Source organism: Apodemus sylvaticus, chromosome 1 (genome assembly GCF_947179515.1).
Source record: "Apodemus sylvaticus chromosome 1, mApoSyl1.1, whole genome shotgun sequence".
NCBI lineage: Eukaryota > Metazoa > Chordata > Mammalia > Rodentia > Muridae > Apodemus > Apodemus sylvaticus.
Genome location: NC_067472.1, coordinates 188534935 through 188555787, shown reverse-complemented (window position 1 = coordinate 188555787; position 20853 = coordinate 188534935).

Here is a 20853-nt window from a genome sequence, read left to right as displayed (position 1 = left end):
TCTCCTCATCTGTAAAATGGGGCTATGAGTCCTTATTTCTTAAAAGATATGAAGGAAGGATATGGGTGCTTGCTGCCAAGCCTTATGACCCGAGTTTTATCCCTCAGACACACATGATAAAAGGAGAGAATTGACTCCCACAGTTTGTTCGCTGGCCTCTACGCACACACCTTAGCGCAAAATAAATAACTGGAATATAAAATGAAAAAATATGAAAAGAGAATCTGATCGTATGGCCAGAAATGAGTCCAGCATCACCTGGTTAGGAAGAACAGTTTGTAAAGAACTTTTTAGAATGAGTAGAAGACTCCATTTCTCTGTGTCTTTGAAGAATCCATTCTTCTAAGATGAGACCTGTTTTTGCTTTGAGGTCTTTGAAATTCTTAACCCTGGGGCTGGAGAAATGGCTTGAAGGTTCAGAGCACTGTCTGTTCTTCCAGAGGTGAGTTCAATTCCAGCACCCACATGGTGGCTCGCAACCATTTGTAATGGGATCTGATGCCCTCTTTTGGTGCGTCTGAGGATAGTGCAATGCACTCATATATAAAATAAATAAATCTTTTTAAAAAAGGAAACCCATAACCCTGTTTTTCCTTAAAGGAAACCATATGGTGTAAAATCAAATAGACTGGAACTAGGGACCATATAATTGCTCACACTGGGACTATTTTGAAAGACAGATTGTTAGAAATTAATGCAGGGCAGGAAGACAATCTTAAAAAAAAGATCTAAAAGAATCATCCTTGCAATAAAGTCACCACAGATATGGGCCAGCAGATAGCAGATGCTATGAACTGGGTTTACAAGTCATTCCACACGCCAGGTGCCCTTTGCATAATTCTCGCGTAGGGACCAAGTTACATAAGATGAAGGGTCAAGCCGCGTCTTCTGAACACTCCTTGGCTCATGAGCAAGACCTTGTGGGAAGCATGGCCTGCCATTCCACTTCAGGTGATTGCAGGGACACAGAAAGTGACTCTGTGGCTCCTCTTCTGCAGGCAACTTCTGCTCTCTGGGCACAGAGAGATCAAGAGGAAGTACCTAGTCCTACAGTGACTTGATGTGCTGGGGGGGGGGGTTCTGCCCCTTCTCAGAGGAGAAGGGGGAATGGGAGGAGAAGCTATGTAAGGGGGGCACTGGGAGATGGGGGCTGTGATCATGATGTAAAGTGAATAAATTAATGGAAGAAATAAGAAAAGGTCTCTCTAAAACACAAATAAAAATAGGGCTGGTGCTGGTTCCAGGGCCATCCTGGGCTATTGAGTGGGCCCCAGACTCAGACAAAAACCAGGCAACTGCACTAGGGATATAGCTAGGTTTTCAACAAGGCTTGCCCTCACTCTCAAAGCCTGAGTTCCATCTCCAGCATGGCATGAGTTGGATTTGATGGCTCACACCTTTGATTCTAGAGTCTGCGAGCTACAGGAAACATGACCAGGAGTTTAAAGTCATCCTCTGTTACACAGACAGGTTGAGGACAAGCCTGGGTTACATGAGAGGCTGTCTCAGGACTACCGCCACCCCCACCACACAAAAGAAAGTGCCCTATAACTTTGATTTTTCCAAATTCTACTTTCTTTTTTTTTTTGATTTGTTTTTTTCGAGACAGGGTTTCTCTGTGTAGCCCTGACTGTCCTGGAACTCACTCTGTAGACCAGGCTGGCCTTGAACTCAGAAATCTGCCTGCCTCTGCCTCCCAGAGTGCTGGGATTACAGGCATGCGCCACCACTGCCCGGCTCAAATTTTATGTTTAATGATGGTTCTTTCTTTTTACATGACTAGATTTTTTTATTAGATATTTGCTTTATTTACATTTCAAATGGTATCCCTTTTCCTTGTTACCCATCTCAAATCCCCCTATCTCCCCCGCCTGACATTCCCCTACACTGGGGCATCTAGCCTTCATAGGATCAATGGCTTCTCCTCTCATTGATGTCTTAAATGGCCATCTTTTGCTACATATGCTGTTGGATCCCTCCATGTGTACTCTGTGGTTGGTGGTTTAGTCCCTGGGAGCTTTGGGGGTACTGGTTGGTACATATTATTGTTCCTCCTGCAGGACTGCAAACCTCTTCAGCTCCTTGGGTCCTTTCTCTAGCTGCTCCATTGGGGACTCTATGCACAGTCTACTGGTTGGCTGTGAGCCATGGGTATTTTGTTTTACCTGCCAATAAGGATCAAAGTATCCATACTTTTGTCTTCCTTCTTCTTGAGTTTCATGTGGTCTGGGAGTTGTATCTTGGGTATTCCAAGCTTTTTGGCTAATATCCACTTATCAGTGACTGCATTCCAAGTGTGTTCTTTTGTGATTGGGTTACTTCATTCAGGATGATATTTTCTATCTCCATCCATTTGCCTAAGAATTTCATGAATTCATTGTTTTTAGTAGCTGAGTAGTACTCCATTGTGTAAAATGTACCACATTTTCTGTATCCATTCCTCTGTTGAGGGACATCTGGGTTCTTTCCAGCTTCTGGCTATTATAAATTAGGCTGCTTTGGGCATAGTGGAACATGTGTCCTTATTACATGTTAGAGCATCTTCTGGGTATATGTCCAGGAGTGGTATAGCTGGGTCCTCAGGTAGTGCTATGTCTAATTTTCTGAGGAACCACTGAACTGATTTCCAGAGTGGTTTTACCAGCTTGCAATCCTACCAGCAATGGAGGAGTGTTCCTCTTTCTCCACATCCTCTCCAGCATTTGTGGTCCCTTGAGTTTTTGATCTTGGCCATTCTGATTGGTGTGAGGTAGAATCTCAGGGTTGTTTTGATTTGCATTTCACTGATGATTAAGGATGTTGAACATTTCTTTAGGTGTTTCTCAGCCATTTGGTATTCCTTAGTTGAGAATTCTTTGTCTAGCTCTATATCCTATTTTTCAATAGGGTTGGTTCTCTGGAGTCTAACTTCTTAAGTTCTTTGTATATATCTGGATGTAGGATTGGTAAAGATCTTTTTCCAATCTGTCAGTTGCTGTTTTGTCCTATTGACAGTGTCATTTGCCTTATAGAAGCTTTGCAATTTTATTATGTCCCATTTGCCAATTCTTGATCTTAGCGCATAAGCTATTGATGTTCTATTCAGGAAAATTTCCCCTGTGCCCATGTGCTCTAGGTTCTTCCCCACTTTCTCTTCTATTAGTTTCAGTGTATCTGGTTTTATGTGGAGGTCCTTGATCCACTTGGACTTGAGCCTTGTACAGGGAGATAAGAATGGATCAATTTGCATCCTTCTACATGTTGACTGCCAGTTGACCCAGCATCATTTGTTGAAAATACTTTTTTTTCCCCTACTGGATGGTTTTAGTTCCTTTGTCAAAGATCAAGTGACTGTAGGTGTGTGGATTCATTTCTGGGTCTTCAATTCTATTCCATTGATCTACCTGCTTGTCATTGTACCACTACCATGCAGTTTTTTTTTTTTTTTTTATCACTATTGCTTTGTAGTATAGCTTGAGGTCAGGGATGGTGATTCAGCGGTTCTTTTATTGTTGAGAATAGTTTTTGTTATCCTGGGTTTTTTTGTTATTCCAGATAAATTTTGAAATTGCTCTTTCTAACTGTATGAAGAATTGAATTGGAATTTTGATGGGGATTGCATTGAATCGGTAGATTGTTTAGGCAAGATGACCATTTTTTGCTATACCAACCCTGCTAATCCACGAGCATGGGAAATCTTTCCATTTTCTGAGATCTTCTTCAATTTCCTTCTTCAGATACTTGAATTTCTTATCATACAGATCTTTCACTTGCTTGGTTAGAGTCACACCAAGGTATTTTATGTTATTTGTGACTATTGTGAGGGGTATCATTTCCATAATTTCTTTCTTTAGCCTGTATATCATTTGAGTATAGGAAGGCTACTGATTTGCTTGAGTTAATTTTATATTCAGCCACTTTGCTGAAGTTATTTATCAGCTTTAGGAGTTCTCTGGTGGCATTTTTGGGGCCACTTAATTATACTGTCATATCCTTTGCAAATAGTGATACTTTGACTTCTTCCTCTCCAATTTGTATCCCTTTGACCTCCTTTTGTTGTCTAATTGCTCTGGCTAGGACTTGAAGCACTATATTGAACAGGTAGGGAAAGAGTGGACAACCTTGTCTAGTCCCTGATTTTAGTGGGACTGTTTCAAGTTTCTCAGGGTAGCTGAGGTCCAGTCAGAATGGCCAAGATAAAAAACTCAGGGGACAGCAAATGCTGAAGAGGATGTGGAGAAAGATGAATACTCCTCCATTGCTGGTGGGACTGCAAGCTGGTAAAACCACTCTGGAAATCAGTTCGGCAGATCCTCAGAAAATTGGACATAGCACTACCTGAGGACCCAGTTAGTTTGATGTTGGCAACTGATTTGCTGTGTATTGCCTTTACTATATTTAGGTATAGGTCTTGAATTCCTGATCTTTCCAAGACTTTTTATCATGAAGACATGTTGGATTTTGTCAAATGCTTTCTCAGCATCTAATGAAATGATCATGTGTTTTTTTCTTTGAGTTTGTTTATATAGTGGATTACACTGATGGATTTCCATATATTGAACAATCCCTGCAACCTTGCTATGAAGCCTACTTGATCATGGTGGATGATCATTTTGATGTGTTCTTGGATTTGGTTGGCAAGAATATTCATGAGGGAAATTGGTCTAAAGTTCTCTTTCTTTGTTGGGTCTTTGTGTGGTTTAGGTATCAGAGTAATTGTGGCTTCATAGAACGAATTGGGTAGTGTTCCTTCTGTTTCTAATTTGTGGAATAGTTTGAAGAGTATTGGTATTAGGTCTTCTTTGAAGATCTGATAGAACTCTGCATTAAACCCATCTAGTCTTGGGCTTTTTTTTTTTTTTTTTTTTTTTTTTGGGTTGGGAGACTACTAATGACTGCTTATATTTCTTTAAGGATTATGAAATTGTTTAGATCATTTATCTGATCCTGATTTAACTTTGGTACTGCATATCTGTCTAGAAAATTGTCCATCTCATCTAGATTTTCCACTTTTTTTTTGAGTATAGGCCTTTGTAGTATGATCTGATTTTTTTTTTATTTCCTCAGTATCTGTTGTTATGACTCCCTTTTCATTTCTGATTTTGCTGATTTGGATACTGTTTCTGTGCCCTCTGGTTAGTTTGCCTAAGGGTTTATCTATTTTGTTGTTTTTTTTCAAAGAACCAGCTCCTGGTTTGGTTGATTCTTTGTAGAGTTGTTTTTGTTTCTACATGGTTGATTTCAGCCCTGAGTTTGATTATTTCCTGCAGTCTACTCCTCTTGGGTGTATTTGCTTCTTTTTGTTCTAGAGCCTTAAGCTTGCTGTCAAGCTGTTAGTGTATGATCTTTCCAGTTTCTTTTTGGATGCACTCAGATCTGTGAGTTTTTTCTTAGCACTGCTTCCATTGTGTGTCCCATAAGTTTGGGTATGTTGTACCTTTGTTTTCACTAATTTTAAAAAGTCTTTAATTTCTTTCTTTATTTCTTCCTTGACCAAGTTGTCATTGAGTAGAATGTTGTTCAGATTCCATGTATTATGTGAGCTTTCTGCTGTTTTTGTTGTTATTGAAGACCAGCATTAGTCCTTGGTGATCTGATAGGGTGCATGGGATTATTTCAATCTTACATCTGCTGAGGTCTGTTTTGTGACTGAGTATATGGTCAGTTTTGGAGAATGTACCGTGAGGTGCTGAGAAGAAGGTATTTTATTTTATTTAGCATAAAATGTTCTATAGCTTTCTGTTAAATCCACTTGGTTCAAGCTTTTGTTGGTTTCACTGTGTCTCTGTTTAGTTTGTGTTTCCATGATCTGTCCATTGATGAGGGTGGGGTGTTGAAGTCTCCGAATATTATTGTGTGAGGTACAATGTGTGCTTTGAGTTTTAGTAAAGTTTCTTTTATGAATGTGGGTGCCCTTGTATTTGGAGCACATGTGTTCAGAATTGAGAGTTCATCTTGATAGACTTTTCCTTTGATGAAGTGTCCTTCCTTATTTTTTTTGATTACTTTAGGTTGAAAGTCGACTTTATTCGATATTAGAATGGCCACACCAGCTTGTTCCTTGGGACCATTTGCTTGGAAAATTGTTTTCCAGCCTTTTACTCTGTCTGTGTGCCTGAGGTGAGTTTCCTGTATGCAGCAAAATGTTGGGTCCTATTTATGTATCCAGTCTATTAGTCTATGTCTTTTTATTGGAAAATTGAGTCCATTGATATTAAGAGAGATTAAGGAGAAGGGATTGTTGCTTACTGTTATTTTTGTTATTAGAGATGGAGTTATGTTTCTGTGTCTCTCTTCTTTTTGGTTTGTTAAATGAAGATTAATTTCTTGCTTTTTCTCATGTGTAGTTTTCCTCCTTTTATACTTTGAAAGGCTGGATTTGTGGAGAGATATTGTGTAAACTTGTTTTTGTCATGGAATAACTTGGTTTCTCCATCTATGGTAATTAAGAGTTTTGCTGGGTATAGTAGCCTGGTTTGGCATTTGTGTTCCCTTAGGGTCTGTATGAGATCTGCCTAGGATCTTCTGGCTTTCATAGTCTCTTGTGAGAAGTCTGGTGTAATTCTGATAGGTCTGCCTTTATATGCTACTTGACCCTTTTCCCTTACTGCTTTTAATATTCTTTCCTTGTTTAGTGCATTTGGTGTTTTAATTATTATATGACATGAGGAATTTCTTTTCTGGTCAAATCTATTTGGAGTTCTGTAGGCTTCTTGTATGTTCATGGGCATCTCTTTCTTTACGTTAGGGAAGTTTTCTTCTATAATTTTGTTGAAGACATTTACTGGTCCTTTAAGTTGGAAGTCTTCATTATCTTCTATACCTATAACCCTTTGGTCTTTTCATTTTGTCCTAGATTTCCTGGATGTTTTGGGTCAGGAGCTTTATGCATTTTGTATTTTCTTTGACTGTTCTATGTCAATGCTTTCTATGGTATCTTCTGCATCTGATATTCTCTCTTCTATTTTTTGTATTCTGTTTTTGATGTTTGCATCTATGACTCCTGACTTCTTTCCTAGGTTTTCTATGTCCAGAGTTGTTTTCTTTTGGGATTTCTTTATTGTTTCTACCTCCATTTTTAGATCCTGAATGGTTTTGTTCAATTCCTTCACCAGTTTGGTTTTGTTTTCCTGTAATTCTTTAAGGGCTTCTTCTACCTGTTTACCTCTGTTTTTCTGTATTTCTTTAAGGGAGTTATTTATGTCCTTCCTGAAGCCCTCTAACAGCCTCATGAGCTGTGATTTTAAGTCCAAATCTTGCTTTTCTGTTGTGTTGTGGACTTGTTGTTGTGGGAGAACTGGGTTCAGGATGGTGCCATGTTGTCTTCATTTATGTTGGTAACAGTTCCTGAGTTTGCTTTTCTACATCTGGTTATCTCTGGTGTTAGTTGATCCTGCTGTCTCTGGCTGGCACTTGTCCCTCCTGTGGGTCTGCAAGCCTGTCTCAGCCCATGGCACAGAGTACTGTGCCTCAGCCCAGCTTCTGGGTGCAGATGGTGCCCGGAAAGACCCTGTCCCAGCTTCACTGCTAGTCCTGTGTTCTCTGCGCCCTTGGCTGTACCCGTCTGCTCAGTTGCCAGAGAGAAAATGGCAGTCTCACCTCAAAACCCTGGTGTCAAAGCACTTCCTGCAGACCAGTTCTCCCCTGGCAGGATTGGTGCACAGACAGCTGTGGCGTAGCCCAGCTCGTGGGTGCAGGTGGAGCCTGGATGGACCCTGTCCCCACTGCCCTGCCACTCCTGTGTTCCCTATGCTCCTGGTCATACCTGCATGTACAGTTACTGGAGAGAAAAAAAATCAATGATGGTTCTTAAAATGCTTTAACCTCCCTTGAAGCCCGCCACTCACCAGAGGTAGTGAGAAAGAAAGGATATTAGGATACAGGGGAAGTGGAACCGTTTATAAAGGTTCTTTGGAGCAAATCCAATCCATCTGCATTGTCTGGAAATCAGCAGTTCAGTTCACAGGTCAGCAGGCAGTGGCAGCTCAATCCACTTGAAAACACTTCACAGATAAGCCAAGAGTGCAGTTTGGTAGAGTTGAGTTAGCAACATCAGTGACATGACCTAGCAGAGACAGCCAGGACTCACCCTTGGGTCGCATCAGCAGGAGGGACTGGGAGGAACACCAGGAGAAGTTCTCAGCTGTGCCTCTCTCAGGGAAGTGAAGATCAGAGAAGACATGAAGCCCACAAGTGTTGCACAGCTAGCCGTACCAGTAAGGCAAGCTCTGTCTTGGTCACTCTGTGGAGTCCTATTTATACCCTCCACACATCACATGTCCTCCACAGGCCTCGCCTCAGCGTGGCTCTTGCCTCAGCAGTGGGTCCAATCAGTCCAAGTCCACAAAGTCCCAAAAATGCAGCTCAACTTCGGAATATAAGGTGGACCAATACATGAGCATCTTTAGCAAAGACTCCTTCATCATGTGTCCTTCACATGTTTGCTTTAGCAGAACATCCTCTCTCCTGTGTGTTCTTCAGTGAAATGTTCCTTCATGAGTCTACCTTAGTCTTTCACCTGTGTCCACTTCAGGAAAACATTCTTTTATGTGATTGCCCCAGCAAAACACCATCCAACACAATTGACCCTCCACTTAAATTTCCACTTCAGTCCCCAAATCAAAACAAACACAAGTCAGGTACTGGAGTGTTGCAGATAACTGGTACTTAGGGAATTTTTAATGCCTAGCACCTTAAACTTAAAAACAAGCATTATATTTGGTTGAGTCTCTGCTCACAATTTCTCAGTGCTTCGGTCTCTCAGCAATCCATTCTCCTTTGCCCCAGTGCTGTCAATCAGGCTGCTGTCAATCACTCATCTATCTTCTCATGAGTCACCCCAATACAGTCACTGGCTCACCACCCTTAATTGGGTGGAGCTGTTTCTTTGGCCTGTTCCTGGTGGCCCTATCTGGGGTGAACATAGATGTGTGTATGTTCATAACTCCCTATTAAAAGTCACACAGCAGACATATATCAGAGACAAAGAGAGACAGGGGGAGGTGAGAGAGATGCAGATGGTGGGAAAGACAGAGCTCAGAGGTGGAGTGAAAGAGAGATGCATCAAGGGAACGATCCAGCCAGCTCTACATGAGACAATGATGAGAGTGTGGAGTAGGGAACAGGTCAGAGGTGGTTTCTGAGCCAGTGTTTGAGCCTGACTTAAGCAGGACCCAGCAGTGCATACCTACAATCTCAGCACATGGGAGACTTAGGCAACAAGGCTGTGAGTTGGAGACAAGAGTGGGCTACATAGTGAGATCCTGTCTAAAAACTATATTAAGACTCTCATAGTCTGTTTTATGTTGCCATAACAGACTACCACAGACTGGGTAACATAATAGACGTTTCTTGGTTGTTGGTGGGGGATCCAGTAACATAGTGTTAGCATCTGGTTATGATTTCTGTGCTGTGCCAAGCATGGCATAGTATATGAGGTGGAGAGTAATTGAAGAAGATACCTTGATGGGGATTGTAGGCAGGTCTCTATCACTGAGCCATGCCCCTCCCCCCAGCCCCTCACTGGTGGATTCTAGGCAGGGGCTCTAACACTAAGCCACGCCCCCAACTCCTCACAGGGGATTCTAGGCAGGGGCTCTAACACTAAGACACGCCCCCAACTCCTCACAGGGGATTCTAGGCAGGGGCTCTAACACTAAGACACGCCCCCAGTCCCTCACTGGGGATTCTAGGCAGGGGCTCTACCACTGAGCCACGCCCCCAACCCCTCACTGAGGGATTCTAGGCAGGGTCTCTACCACTGAGCCACTCCCCCAACCCTTCACAGGGGATTCTAGGCAAATGCTTTACTTCAGAGCTACATTATTTGTTTTTCCCTATTTCTTTTTTTTAGATAGGTTCATGTTCTGTAGTCCAGGCTTGTTTTAAACTTGCATCAGTTCTTCAGGTTCCCAAATGCTGGGATTATACACTACTCCTACGTCTTGACTTAAGAATGTTTTTATGTACATTTGAATGTTTACTCAGGTTTATGCTTGTGTGCTTTGTACCTGTGCATGCATATGGCTGTCTTTTGAAGGTCAGAGGAGAGTACTGGATCGCTTGAAACTAAAGTAACAGATAATTTTTAGCAGTTATATGGGCAATGTTTGCATTGCTGTGTAATTTTTACATAACTCTAACAAAAGTGGTTATGAAAAACTGTTATTTTGGATTAGTGTGCTGTTAATTTGTAATTTTCAGTATATACTTGAATTTAGATTTAAAAAAAAAAAAACAAATGGGCATCTAACAACACCTTTGGATGCTTTCATTGCCTGGGACAATCTGGATTTCCTGAATGAACTGGGCATGCTCAGGATTAAGAATGATTGGGGCAGATCTGGGCTTCTCTTTCTTCCTTTCACCTGAGCCTAGCTGTGCCATCTTTGGAAGACAGGAACTGGCTCATACTAAAGAAGGAAAAACAGAGAAGTTTGGCATTCTCCCCAGAGTCACACAGCACGGTCACTGACCTGCAGAGAGGGGCGGCAAGGCAGGGTTTCTCTTAACAGCTCCATTGGTATCATGAAACTGCTCAGGTGGGAAAGAAGCTGGGTCCTGGAATTGGTCAGAGCTATGGAGGATGGAGTGGAGCAATGGGAGAACTGTGGATCCTGTAGGAGGCGCTGGCACAGATGATCGTGGCTTCTCACCTAGATATGGCCTCCTAGCTATGCCCCCCCCAAACTCTAGGGTCTACCCAGTCTTAAGGACAGAAGATGTGAGGGTGTGTCTATGAGGTCTGCTCTCTTTCTGGGTTCCTATAACCTTCTCCATTTGCAGCATGAGCATAATTGTGTTTATCCAATAAGTCATTGAAATACAGATTGCCTTGCCTTATAATGGGGGCCACCAATGGCCTATAACCTCACTGGAGTTGAATAACATATCAAATGGCCAAGCACAGAGATGGTTTTAGCACCATGGTGTCCTGTAGTGTCATGATTGTGTAGTTGATGGGGCTCACCAGGGTTGTTGAGGAGAGAGAGAGAGAGAGAGAGAGAGAGAGAGAGAGAGAGAGAGAACTGCATAAAGCTGGTACAGAACATGATCACAATTAAAAACTCCTAAGCCAAGCAGTAACGAGATGGCCCACTGCTTAAAAGCACTGGCTGCTCTTGCACAGGTTGCTGGTTTGATTCCCAGCACCCTCATGTTGGCTCATAACCGTATGTAACTCCAGTTCCAGGGCTTACATCACACACACACACACACACACACACACACACACACACACACACCATGGCACAGGCATTCATGCTGACAGAACAACCTTAGACTGTGCAGCCCCTTCACCCTGTCCCCAGCTCCCTCAGCTCGCTGTTTCTCCCTCAGGCTATCTTTAGCTTCCACATCTCTGTGTGTCCCTCTGTGGTACCAGGTACTCCCAGAGCACCTACAAAATGCCAGGTCTTGTGCGTCCTGTGTTTCTACCTCACGATGTATCTCTGCCATTAGCATCTTTCCATTTTCCAGAGGAGGTAATTTAATTGAACTGAGATGGGGACTCAGGTTGTCAGAATTGAAAAATCAGTGTTTTGTTGTGACTTACAGGCACTTCCTGGAGAGAGTCCATTAAACAGCTATAGTGGATGTAGAGACGAATTCACCAGTGGAAGAAAAGTTTAGAAGCCGAATCTTGGAGCTACTGTTGGCCTCTTTCTGTCTCAGGAAGCCCTTTCTTTCTTTCTTTCTTTCTTTCTTTCTTTCTTTCTTTCTTTCTTTCTTTCTTTCTTTCTTTCTTTCTTTCTTTCTTTCTTTCTTCCTTCCTTCCTTCCTTCCTTCCTTCCTTCCTTCCTTCCTTCCTTCCTTCCTTCCTTCCTTCCTTTCTTTCTTTCTTTCTTTCTTTCTTTCTTTCTTTCTTTCTTTCTTTCTTTCTTTCTTTCTTTCTTTCTTTCTTTCTTTCTTTCTTTCTTTCTTTCTTTCTTCCTTCCTCTCTCTCTATCATTCTTCTTTCTTTCTTTCTTTCTTTCTTTCTTTCTTTCTTTCTTTCTTTCTTTCTTTCTTTCTTTCTTTCTTTCCTTCTTATTTTATTTATTTACATTTCAAATGTTGTTCCCTTCCCTGTTTCCCCTCTGCAAACTCCCATCCCATCCTCCATCCCCTTTGCCTCTATGAGGCTGCTCTCCTACCAACCCCCCATTCCTGCCTCACTGCTCTAGTGTCCTCTTATGCTGGGGCATCGAGCCTGCACAGGACCAAGGGCCTACCCTCCCATTGATGCCCAACAAGGCCATCCCCTGCTACATATACATCTGGAACCATGGGTCTCTCTATGTGTACTCTTGGTTCATGGTTTAGTCCCTGGTAGCTCTAGGCAGTCCAGTTGGTTGATATTGTTGTTTTTCCTATGGGGCTGCAATAACCTTTAGCTCCTTCTGTCCTTCCCCTAACTCTTCCATTGGGGTCCTCAGGCTCAGTCTGATGGTTGGCTGTGAGTATCTGCATCAGTAGTGGTCAGATGCTGGCAGAGCCTCTCAGAAGACAGCCATACCAGGCTTCAGGAAGCCATTTCTAATTCCCACTATGAGTGTCCATTCTGGGGCTAAGAAGTCTGTTTCTTTTGTGATAGGGTGTCTATAACTCAGGGTACACCAGGACTCCCTACATAGGCACCGTGGCTGGGCTATGCTGTGCTGGTGATGGAACTCCATGCATTCTGGAAAGCATTGAACCTCGTGCCTAGTCCAAGATACCTATTTATTGTCAGTAGACATGTCTCATTGTTGCTTACCCATCCATGGAACCCCTAGAACTCTCTCTCCTCACCTCTCAATGTCTTTTGTCTACCCATCTGCTTCTCTCTTATTAGGTTTGTCTGTTTGTCTCACATTCTATATTATCAGGCTCTTGCAACAGACTGGGTTTGACACCTGACTTCTAGACCACAGTGGGCTGAGAGGCAAGGTGTCAATCTCTCTGTGCTTCCCTATTTCCACCAACAAGATGGGGGGAGAACAGCAGTCATTTATTTTTCCTCACTTAAAAGATTAGTTCTTTGAGAATTCCATACAAGGTGGTATTTTAATCATGTTCACATCCCAGAGCCAGTCTCTCCTAGAACAGAGGATTTCACCTGTGGGTTGCAACACCTGTGTGTGTGTGTGTGTTTGAATGACCCTCTCTGAGGGTCACATATCAGATATCCTGTGTATCAGATATTTACATTAAGATTCATAACAGTGGGCTGGAGAGATGGCTCAGTGGTTAAGAGCACTGACTGATATTCTAGAGGTCCTGAGTTCAATTCCAAGCAACCCCATGGTGGCTCACAACCATCTTCAATGAGATCTGATAACTTCTTCTGGTGTGTCTGAAGACAGTTACTAATAAATAAATCTTTAATAAAAGATTCATAACAGCAGCAAACTTACAACTATGAAGTAGCAACAAAATTAATTTTATGACTGGGGATTAGCACACATGATGATGGTATTAAAGGGTCGCAGCATCAGGAAGGTTGAGAGCCACTGTATTAGAAACACACTCCTCTAACCATTCCACTCTGTGTCTTCTTTTTTGCTTCTTAAAAACCCTTCCAGCCCAATTTGGGCAGCAGCAGTCTTATGTCCAGGGAAGACTCAGTGGGTTACGCTGTGTGAAAGGTATCGTGCTTTCCCATCATGTTCTCCAAGCTGGAGTGAGGATCTGAGCTGACCAGTTAAAGATCAATGTTGTGGGTTCACAAAAGTCCAAGGGGGCATCTTGCCAAGTCCTTACATGTGCAAAGGTCAGGTGTACACTCTTGGTCCTCTCTCATGGGGTCAGAGGAGTATGTGCTGTCTTTCTCTGACCTCCCGACCTCTGGTTCAGCCATCTCCACCCTGACCAGCACTATCAGTAACAAGTCTGTTTGCCTCTGCAAGCTTATCACTTGCTTATATCCCCTTCCTTGAAGGATCCCCTTCTCCCGCCTGGTTCCTTACCAGATACTTAACCTCTGTGGTGTTCTACGTGAAAAGCTCACATGTAAAGTGTAAAAGCCACACAGAACAGAAAGCATGCAATGTTGGTCTTTCTGGGTCTGGGTAACCTCACCCCACATGATCATTTCTAGTTTACCACAGTTACCTGAACATTTCACGGTTTAATTTTTTAACTGTGGGATAATATCTTATTGTGTAAATGAAACACATTTCATTATCCATTCATCACCTGATGGGCATCTTGGTTTAGTTCCAATTTCTGACTGTTATGAGGAGAACAACGATGGACATGGATGAGTAAGTATCTGTAGTAAAATGGAGTCCTTCCGGTACATGACCCCAGCCCCCCAAGAATGGTGTAGCTGGAGTGCTGGAGTCTTGTGATAGATCTACTTTCAGCTTATTGAAAAACCACCACAGAGATTCCTACACTGGCTAGACCAGTTTGCACTCCCATCAGCCATGAATAACTTCACCATTTTCCTGAATCCTTACCAGCACCTGCCATCATTCACTTTATTAATCGTGGACATCTTGGCTGGGGTAAGATGAAGTCTCACAGTAGTTTCTTCTCCCTCTTCTCCCTCCCCCTTTTCTTTAGAAAATATTATCTTGAAGCAGCTGTCTTGGACCTCTGGCTCTCACAATGTCCCTGTGATGTTCCTTGAGCCTAAAGAACAGAGGTTATTTTTTAAGTGCATTTACTGGGCACACATGCACCACAGATAGTCGGGCTCTGCATTTGAGTAGTTGAATCTTTCTGTAATGATCTCAAAGGAACTTTTTTGATGAAGGGTCAGAGATGCACTTACCTGTGGAGAAGTTTGATTTTTTTTTAATTTTCTATATTTTTTGTTTACATTCCAAATGATTTCCCCTTTCCCAGTTCCCCCCTCCCCATATGTCCCATAAGCCTTCTTCTCTCCATCCATTCTCCAATCACCTCCCTCCTTTTTCCCTGTCCTGGTACTCCCCTACAATGCTGGATCAAGTCTTTCCAGGACCAGGACCCTCTCCATACTTCTTCATGGGAGTCATTTGTTGTGCTAACTGTGTCTTGGGTATTCAGAGCTTCTGGGCTAATTAATATCCATTTATCAGTGATTGCATTCCATGGAAGTTTGACTCTTTTTTTAAAGTACTTTATGTATGTGAATGTTTTGCCTGAATGTAGGTCTGTGCACCATTTGGATGCCTGGACTCTGCAGAGGCCAGAAGACAGTATTAGGTCCCCTGAGAGTGAAGTTACAGTCAGTTGGGAGGCACCATGTTGGTGCTGGGAATCAAACTCAGGTCCTTGGGAAGAGCAGCAAGTGTTCTTAACCTCTGAGCCATCTTTCCAGCCCCATCCCCCACTCTGCATCAAGTTTATAATATGTATGAAAGGAAAATGTATGAAAAGAATAGACCAAGGGTCCAGGGTGTTTTCTTCTACTGCAGGGTTGTCATGTATCTCATGGAGTGGCACAATGTCATCAGAAGTCATAAATTAAAGATGTAATCTATAAAAGGCAGACACTGTGAACCCTAAAGCAATAATTAAAAGGGCAAACAGCAAGTAAGCAGTGTGTAGCCATAAATGCACCTGATAAGTTGAGCATTTATACTTTGTACCTTTCTAGTAGTAACAATGGCAACAGCACAGGGACCTGTGGTTAACAGGCAAGATTATAAAATGGAATCATGAACAATACTTAAGAAAAAGAAGATAAGAAAAGAGAGAAAAGAGAAGGGGAGAGAATATATGGGACAAATAAATGGCATTTAGACTTACACCCAATAATGTCTGTACTCATTAGATACAAATGAAAACAACTAAAAGCAGTTCCTGTGCATATAGTGTTCATTATAATTACAACCAGAGAGTCAGTAAGTTATACAGGGAGCACAGAATGAAGGAAACATATTGATCTGGTAGGTGTGGCAATGCCAATGTACAGTTGACATTGCTTACTGCTTGCTAGGGTGTGGTTTTGGAACTGTCCCCTTGGTTGTGAGATTTCTAGGGGAGTCATGTACAGATGTGTGTTAACCCCACACAGGGCAGCACAGCAACAATATTTTTAACCATTGCAGCTTCGTGAACCAGTGAGTTTATTGGAGGTTACTCCCAGGAGCACACGGAATTCAAAGGCAGCTGTGTCCCCACCACCCCTTCCCAAACCCAGCCTGGCACGGGCATGGTTCATCAAGGCTGCATCCTCAGCACCACTCGCAGGCAGTTACACTGAAGAGATCCTCCATCCAGATCAGAAGCTGCTTATTATTTACATAACTTCAGAGAACTTGTGAGTTCTATAACTTTTTGAGTTTTCCGAGCCTCATGCCTTTCCATAGCTCCTGTGTTTCCTTCTTCCCTCCTTCCAGGAGAGAATTTTTCAAGTCACAGGAAATAGCTATATAACATGTCTAAAGACCCTTGTGTTTAAAGGCTTGGTCGCCAGGCTGGTGCTATTGGAGGAGATGGGGCCTTTAAGAGGAATACTCTGTGGGAGGACTTCATGGTTGTTCTCACTCTTATTGAGTAGTGAGACCCCAGTCCCTTCTCCTCTTTTCTGGGCGTGGCTGTGCAGTGACTGGTTTTGATCTGCAACTTGCTTTTAAGATGTGCTGAATGCCCTGGCTCCGTCCTTAGGATCCTCACCTCAGTGAAAGACACTGACCTGCACACATGTTAAACTGATTTTATACAGTTACAAAACAATCTGGAGGATAAATTACATTTCAGCAGACACTGCAGGAAGATTGGATATCTACATGCCAAAGAAGGAATGTTGGTCCATGCTCATTGCCATATACAAAGATTGCCTCAGTCACAAAGATTGAGTTCATCACAACTGGAAATGGAACTCCAAAACTATAAAACTCATAGAAGTGTCTGACATTTGTGGGTAGGTGTAGGGAAGACATTGGCCACATAATTAATGAAAATAACGATAAATGGGACTTTACAGCTCTACAATGATATTGTTGCTATAAATCTTCGATCGTAGCATCTGGGAAGCAGAGGCAGGGGAATCACTCTAACTTTGGGGTCAGCCTGGTCTATATATCTAACTTAGGCTAGCCAGGGCTGCAGAGGTGAAGGGAAATGTTTGTTGTAATTTGAGACTTGTCCTGTAATTCGAAATGTTTGCTTCTGTGTCCGTTTATCAACTTACCGATTATTCTAAAAATAACTGTTTAAGGAAGGGGCTGTGGCTCAGTTGATAAAGTGATAGTATGTATGAAGCTGGGACTCAGTCCCCAGAACCCCATAAACTTGGTGGTGGTACCCTCTTTCCTCCTATCATGTGCAGGTCGAGGCAGGAGGATCAGTTCAAGATTGCTTAAGACTACAAAACAAATTTGACACCAGCATGAGATAAAAGATCTCTCATCTCAAAAGTAACAAAACCCAACATTGCTCATGTTGGAAAGTTTCCACCTCTTCCTTGTTTTATCCAAATGGCACCAAAATCAGTGATAATAAAGTTTCTTAGAGTGGGCTACTAACTTCTATGCTTTGGTAAAGTTATGCCTTCAAAATTCCTTGTTTAAAATGAGAAGTTTTTTTTTTTGTTTTTTTTTTGGTAGGGTTTTTTCTCTCTCACCTTTGCCTTTCCCCATTCTCTATGAATGCAGTGAGCAGACAGTGAAGAGCAACAAAAATCTTTATTTACCTCATGGGAAGAACTAGTTAAACAAGAAAGCAAACATTCTGAAACCCCACGGTGGTGGACGGATGTGGACCAGGAGACATGGTGGGTATCACAGCTCTGTGCTCCTGGTCTTCTGTCCTTGGTAGGTCTCTAGGGCTTGAGTAAGCTGCAGGAATGAATTCTCATCTTCAGCCAAGGGATGGGGGTCTTAGAGGCAGAGGCAGGAATGAGCACGGCTGCCTGTGGCCTCATGTCAAGTCCCACAGCCTGGAGAGGTGGCTTCCCAAGCAAGCTCGCGTTTGAGAGTGAAGCCTCCTCTGTGGATCAGGGACTGTTGTGTTTCTCTGTAGAGTGCCTGGCAACTCAGCCCCTAGCCAGGAGCCAGGAGCCTGCACAAGAGCTAGACTCTGGCCAGATGTGGGACAGGGAACCTTCCTTCTCTGAAAATTTGAGGACTGTATTGTTCCAGAGCTTGCACAACCCAAATTTCTAGGGCCATCTGGAGGCTCTGATTGGCTGCGTTTATGCTTATGCAAATAAGGTGAAAATGGACCCAATCAGAGAATAGTTGCCAAATCTGGTGGGAGAGCGCAGGAAACTACTTCACAATCAGGTCTGTACTTAACCCTCCGTGGTAACAGTAGAGAAGTTGACATTTAACTGTCCAAAGGACTTCAGTCAGTTCTGGCTCACCTTTTCCAGGGAGCTGCTCGAACTGGGGGTTCTTCATTCATTCCAGCCTTCTGGGTGCTGCTGCCACTGTGGCCTCACATTGGCCATCCATCATTGCCTGCCACCATCTACTTCCCCACTCAATTCACATGGCAGCTCTGCTAGTCAGTTGCATTCTGCCTGGGTTTGCTTTTCTTTCCCAGTTGCCTCATTTGACAGGTTGGGTTGCTTCTTAACAGGTTGTCAAATGACATGGATAGATGTTTAATCTCAGCCTTCCTAATGCGGAGATGAAATGCATGGGCTGCCTGCCCATCCTTGGACCTCTCCTTCTTAACAACATTTCATTTCTCTTTAATGGAGAGAAAGATGGAGGGAGAGGAAGCCGCACCCTTTTTGAGATGTTCAACCAATGCCTGTCTGCATTCAGGACACAAGCTTGAAGAAGTGCTCTCAGGTGACCTAGGGCGAAGGTCAGAAAACTATGGTGATCTCAGGCACAGAATCTGTACTTTCCTGACCTTGGCACAGTGCCACCATCAACTTGTCTGACACCAGGACCTTGCTCCTGCCAAGCTGGGTGATCTGGCACTGAACTTGGGCCATTATGCCAGCCCAGGATTCCCAGTGGGAGCCATGAAGTACATTCCATGAAGTAACTGGCACAATGCTCACATTTAGGAGAACTATGTTGGCTTCACTTTTAATAGACAAAAGTACAGAGATGTTAAGAGACTTATCTAAGGTCACAGAGTGGATTAGAACTACATTGTACATATGATAGCTGCTTTCCAGACATGGTCATCAAGCCCTTGAAATGTTCCAGATGTGGAAGCACACATCTGTAGACACAGCAGTAGAGGAGAGCTAGAGGAGAACACTATGAGTTCAAAGCCAGCCTGGGATATATAGGGGGACCTTGTCTAAGACAAACAAATCAACCCATGGATTTAACATATGTGGTGGTTTGAACCTGTTTACTTCAGAAGGTGAGGTAAGTTGATCACTAGTTAAAGGCCAGTCTGAGCTATAAAAGGAGACAGAAAACAGATGGCCGTATATGGTACCACAAACCTGTATTCCTGACACTTGGGAAGCAGAGACAGAAGGCCCAGGAGCCTGGGATGCACAGTGAGATTCTTTCTCCCAAATTCCTGCTACAAAGTAACTGAGAAGAAGGACTTATTTTCTCTTAGTTTCATTGCAGGGGAGGTATGACATTTGAGGCTTTGGTCTAGATACGGGAGCTTATGGTTGTTACTATATATTGCAGATGGAAGGAGGATGAGGAGAAGGAAGAGGAGGAGGGAGGGAGGGAGGGAGAGAGAGACAGAGAGAGACAGAGAGAGACAGAGAGACAGAGAGACAGAGAGAGACAGACAGAGAGACAGAGACAGAGACAGAGAAAGACAGAGAGATGCATAGAGTTGTGACTCATTAGGTTGCTTCCAACAACCTACTTCTCTCTTGTAAACTTTACCCCTAAGTGTCCTGCCACCTTTCAACTAATATCAGTTAGGCACATCATTCAAACATGAATATCTGAGACAGATTTTGCATTCAAAATAGAATATGTTATGAATGGATCAATGTTATCACTGCAGTAGTGGGCGAGTTAAGAACTTTCAATTTCCTTTTTAGTTTTCTATTTCCTTTTAACAGGAATGAAGGTCTGAGAACTTCATGTGCTATGAACAGGATCGGGAGGGAACCATTTGTCATTAGACACAGTGGTCAGAGACTATCTTAGTTAGGATCTCTATTTCTGCGATAAAACACCATAGCAGAAAGCAACTTTGGAAGGAAAGGATTTATTTTGCTTGGAATTTACAGATTATCATTCAAGGAAGTAAGGGTAGGAACACAAGGCAGGAACCTGGAGGCAGGAGCTGATGCAGAGGCCATGCAGGAGGTGCAGAGCCCATGGAGGGGTGCAGAGGCCATGGAGGGGTGCAGAGCCCATGGAGGTGGGTGCTTCTTACTGGTTTGCTGATCATGGTCTGCTCAGCCTGATTTCTTATAGAACCCAGGACCACTAGCCCAAGGGTGGAATTTCCCACAGTGTATTAGGCCCTCCACCACCCAATCACTAACTAAGAAAATGTTCTACAGATTTGCCTGCATTGTGATTTTATGGATACATTTTCTCAATTGAAGTTTCCTCCTATCAAATGGCTATAGCTTGTATCACGTTGACACAAAAGCCAGCCATCCCAGAGACCCAGGGTCCCCAAGTGCATCTCTGCCAGGTTTCAGCCTCTCTCTCTCCCTGACTCCTGAGCCTCACTACTACTCAATCTCTTTCCTTGCCTTCCTTCTCCTCCCCTTTCTCCCATCTGTGGCTCTCATGGGCCAGAGAGTGAAATGGGAACTCTGGTGAAATTACATCTGCAGATTTTTCAAAGACCTGGTCTGAGGAATGAACAGACAGAGAAAAGTACAGGATCATGGGACACTATTCTTGTCAACTCAAACATAATCACATTTATATAGGACACAAAGGACATACAGATTATAATTTAAGATTATACATGTTGTATACACCCCAGACATGTAAGAATAGACTAGCCAGCACATCTAGACTCAGACACAGAAATACACATCCGTAAATTTATACCAGAAATGACCTTTCA